The following is a 5,000-nucleotide window of genomic DNA, read 5'->3' on the forward strand; positions in this document are numbered from 1 at the left end:
TGACAGCACGAAGGATGTCACGCGACTAGTTAGCAGGCTAGAGTCTCGTTCGTTATCGGAATTAACCAGACAAATCGCTCCACCAACTAAGAACGGCCATGCACCACCACCCACCGAATCAAGAAAGAGCTATCAATCTGTCAATCCTTCCGGTGTCCGGGCCTGGTGAGGTTTCCCGTGTTGAGTCAAATTAAGCCGCAGGCTCCACTCCTGGTGGTGCCCTTCCGTCAATTCCTTTAAGTTTCAGCTTTGCAACCATACTTCCCCCGGAACCCAAAAGCTTTGGTTTCCCGGAGGCTGCCCGCCGAGTCATCGGAGGAACTGCGGCGGATCGCTGGCTGGCATCGTTTATGGTTAGAACTAGGGCGGTATCTGATCGCCTTCGAACCTCTAACTTTCGTTCTTGATTAATGAAAACATACTTGGCAAATGCTTTCGCTTCTGTTCGTCTTGCGACGATCCAAGAATTTCACCTCTAACGTCGCAATACGAATGCCCCCGCCTGTCCCTATTAATCATTACCTCGGGTTCCGAAAACCAACAAAATAGAACCGAGGTCCTATTCCATTATTCCATGCACACAGTATTCAGGCGGGCTTGCCTGCTTTAAGCACTCTAATTTGTTCAAAGTAAACGTGCCGGCCCACCGAGACACTCAATAAAGAGCACCCTGGTAGGATTTCAACGGGGTCCGCCTCGGGACGCACGAGCACGCACGAGGCGGTCGCACGCCTTCAGCTCGCCCCACCGGCAGGACGTCCCACGATACATGCCAGTTAAACACCGACGGGCGGTGAACCAACAGCGTGGGACACAAATCCAACTACGAGCTTTTTAACCGCAACAACTTTAATATACGCTATTGGAGCTGGAATTACCGCGGCTGCTGGCACCAGACTTGCCCTCCAATAGATACTCGTTAAAGGATTTAAAGTGTACTCATTCCGATTACGGGGCCTCGGATGAGTCCCGTATCGTTATTTTTCGTCACTACCTCCCCGTGCCGGGAGTGGGTAATTTGCGCGCCTGCTGCCTTCCTTGGATGTGGTAGCCGTTTCTCAGGCTCCCTCTCCGGAATCGAACCCTGATTCCCCGTTACCCGTTACAACCATGGTAGGCGCAGAACCTACCATCGACAGTTGATAAGGCAGACATTTGAAAGATGCGTCGCCGGTACGAGGACCGTGCGATCAGCCCAAAGTTATTCAGAGTCACCAAGGCAAACGGACCGGACGAGCCGACCGATTGGTTTTGATCTAATAAAAGCGTCCCTTCCATCTCTGGTCGGGACTCTGTTTGCATGTATTAGCTCTAGAATTACCACAGTTATCCAAGTAACGTGGGTACGATCTAAGGAACCATAACTGATTTAATGAGCCATTCGCGGTTTCACCTTAATGCGGCTTGTACTGAGACATGCATGGCTTAATCTTTGAGACAAGCATATGACTACTGGCAGGATCAACCAGGGAGCTGCGTCAACTAGAGCTGAGCAGCCGGCCGCCCGGGAGTGTGTCCCGGGGGCCCGCGCGAACACGCAAGCGTCCGCTCAATCATTCTGCAAACAGGAGGAGGCTGAGCTCCCCTGCACAATACACCTCGAAACCCTCTCAGGTCCCGGCGGCGCGCAGCGCCGTCCCAAGTACTTGGTCGGGTTCGAGAGAGGCGCAATCGCCCGGAGTTAGGCGAGTAGACGCTTTCGGTGCGACCACCCGTGCTCCCAACTGAGCTTGCCGCTGCCGACAGAGGCCCGGGAGCGTGCTGTCGTGGCATTGCCGGCGGGAGACAACACGCGCCACCTACGGTGACCGGCAGCTCCAACGCCAGCGCCACAGAAGGACAAAAGCCCCACTTGGGTGCCGAAGCGAACTCTCCCAGCACAGCGCACGCGCCAACACATCCGCACAGCTGCGATACAAACCACCAGCGAGAACCGCTGGGGCGACCGAGCAGCAGACGGCGTCGCGGCGCCGAGCGCCGGGCGGCGGCGCATCCTCAACGCACACAGTCCTCAATCGGACCAGCACACTGAAGATGTCCACCGCGCTTCGCACCGGGCCCGCGAGGACCTACTTTGGCCGCACGGCGCCGCGCGCAGGGTGCGCCGGCGCGCAGCTGCGACGCCTGCCGCGTCCGTCGGCCGGCGCGCCTGCCACTGGCCGCCCCCACCAGCCGGCTGTAGCGCGTGCGCCCACGCACCGCGCGGCCAGCACGCCGGGAGGCGCCCCCTCACCGGCCGGGGACGGTCCCACCCAGCCACCGCCGCGTATCGCTTCACACCCAGATGCCGTTCAGTTTCGTCGGCATGGTGGGTATCGCTGGAACAACCGGTTAGTACCTCAACCTATCGTCGCCATCACCGATTCACCCCTAGCGAGAACAACCGCACCACAACAGGTTACCATTTGTTCATTTGCGTAACTTCACCAGAAAACGCAGGCGTCCATCGCCATTTGCAACTTCAACGATTATTGCATGCCTGTGTCAGGTGTCACGCCACACTACGTCTGCCCACATACACGCAACAAAATGTGCACGCCTAGACAATACGTGGAAGGTGGCCCCCGTACGTATGCGATGTCCATTGCTCGAACGACTGTCAACCGGCCTCTGTAGCATGTCGCAGATATGGAACGCGGTGCACCATGCCATCACGGTGTGTGAGGAGAGACGACTAGGTCCGAATACATCAACAGACAGCTCATGCTGATCGCCATCCACGGCGTCCGTTCCTCCCACACGTCTCTATGGCGTACCACACTGCAATCCAGCTCTCATAGGGAGACGACACGTAGCTGCGTGCACAATATTTGCACTGTATGGTCCGCCGTTTTTGGGCGCAGTCGTTGTGCGGTCACACATGTGCCACGATGTATCATTCAGTACATAAGGACGAATGTGCAGTACAGATTGTGGTTCACGCGTACGACATCAGCGGACAGTTGACACAGGCCGCACCACAACGTAGCCTGAGTACGTCGCATGCGAAGGGCATTGAACATGCAAACTTCTCACCAACCAGCTTGCGAAGGCAGGGGGCAAGGTGGGGACGTGGGGAGGGGCGGCATGTACGTCCTGCTGCCATCCACATTACAGTGTACAGCAGGAGCATGTGGAAAGTGAGCAAGACTTGCAAGGTGTTTAACATGAAGCGATACACAGGGGTGCGGGCAGTGCGAGTAGCGAACTATATTGCGAGGGTTGCGGGTGGGCAACACTACAGTAATTGAACGAGTCGTATAACAATTACAGAGCAGGTTTAGGCGACAACGTGGGTTACGTTAAGGCGACAACATGGGTTAGGTTAAGGCACAACATGGGTTAGGTTAAGGCACAACATGGGTTAGGTTAAGGCACAACATGGGTTAGGTTAAGGCACAACATGGGTTAGGTTAAGGCACAACATGGGTTAGGTTAAGGCACAACATGGGTTAGGTTAAGGCACAACATGGGTTAGGTTAAGGCACAACATGGGTTAGGTTGAGGCACAACATGGGTTAGGTTAAGGCACAACATGGGTTAGGTTGAGGCACAACATGGGTTAGGTTGAGGCACAACATGGGTTAGGTTGAGGCACAACATGGGTTAGGTTAAGGTACAACATGGGTTAGGTTAAGGTACAACATGGGTTAGGTTAAGGTACAACATGGGTTAGGTTAAGGTACAACATGGGTTAGGTTAAGGTACAACATGGGTTAGGTTAAGGTACAACATAGGTTAGGTTAAGGTACAACATAGGTTAGGTTAAGGTACAACATAGGTTAGGTTAAGGTACAACATAGGTTAGGTTAAGGTACAACATAGGTTAGGTTAAGGTACAACATAGGTTAGGTTAAGGTACAACATAGGTTAGGTTAAGGTACAACATAGGTTAGGTTAGGTTAGGTTAGGTTACACGTTGTTGTACGGAAAGGTGTAGGGGGGGGGGGGGCGGGGGCGGCAGGTTCGTTGATAGTGATTATAGTAAGTGAATGCTTGTGACATGATCAGATTTGTCACGTCAGGATGCACCTTTGGCTTATTAGAGGCGGCGCTCCAATTCTATGCTTGTGTGAGACCTGTGTCTTTGACTCATGTCATTGTTTGTGCGCTGTGACAGGAGGTACTATTGTGATGTTGGGTGCACCGTTGTATAGGACATGTGTGGGTGTTGGTGCCTGGTCTGCGCAATGGTGGATGTCGAAAGGCTGGGATATTGTATTTTCCGCACGGACCTCCTGGTCTGGTTGTGATAGTGTGGATTGTGTAATGTGGCGGAGAAGATGCACTGGATGTTGTTCCATGCTGGTGCTTACATATTGTATGTGCGCCTGTTAGAAGCAGAGAGTGGTGCGTGATCAGAGTGTCTGGCTGACGTGTGGTTCCCATTTTGGGCAGACTCTTTCAGCATGTATACGGACAGTTGTGTATATTTGCTGTAGTTTGATGGCTCTGCATTGATTACTAATCAGCGCCGTGTGTACGGGTAATCTGGTTCCAGTCCAAAATGTTCCATCTGTGTACATTAGTGACAAAGACTCCCCCCATGCAGTGGGGCTCGGTCTGTTATAACTCTTCCGCGTAATATATTTGCCCCACGTTTTTGCGACTGCGAGTGCGAGTGCAACGCGCATGGGGACCGACATGCTGATGGCTCGGTATCGGACGCCGTACAGTGAGCAACGCGATCGCGTCTCTCGCTCGTAAGTGGTACAGGTCGCGGCTCATGTATACGGACAGCGGGAATGTCGCATATTGGAAATAACTCTTCATGAAACGCAAGTTATAGGGGTGGATTGCACTTTACGAGTGCGGGAAACGTCCGCCGTTCATCCGCTGGAGGTGCGAGTTTGGCGGTTGGGGTGGTGCACGAACGGGTGCGGGTGGCGTCATTGCCGGTCCACGGCTTCGTGCGGCAGAGCCACTGGAGATTGGGTGCTATGGTCGACAGAGGCTGCAGCCTTTGTGGGTGGCGTCGAAAGGCGGCCACTGTGGCGCCATCGCTGTCTTAGTCGGCTTGG

General features: G+C 54.1%; 1 non-coding gene across 1 annotated transcript in view; it reads right to left on the reverse strand.

The window, feature by feature from the left end:
* LOC124734340 overlaps nucleotides 1-1,472 on the reverse strand; it is a 1,909-nt gene extending 437 nt beyond the window's left edge. Inside the window, exon 1 of the ribosomal RNA XR_007009333.1 lies at nucleotides 1-1,472. This exon is cut by the window's left edge and continues 437 nt beyond it. This is a non-coding gene — a ribosomal RNA (small subunit ribosomal RNA).
* Nucleotides 1,473-5,000: the final 3,528 nt, after the last annotated feature.

Source organism: Schistocerca piceifrons, unplaced genomic scaffold (assembly GCF_021461385.2).
Source record: "Schistocerca piceifrons isolate TAMUIC-IGC-003096 unplaced genomic scaffold, iqSchPice1.1 HiC_scaffold_1424, whole genome shotgun sequence".
Taxonomy (NCBI): Eukaryota; Metazoa; Arthropoda; class Insecta; order Orthoptera; family Acrididae; genus Schistocerca; species Schistocerca piceifrons.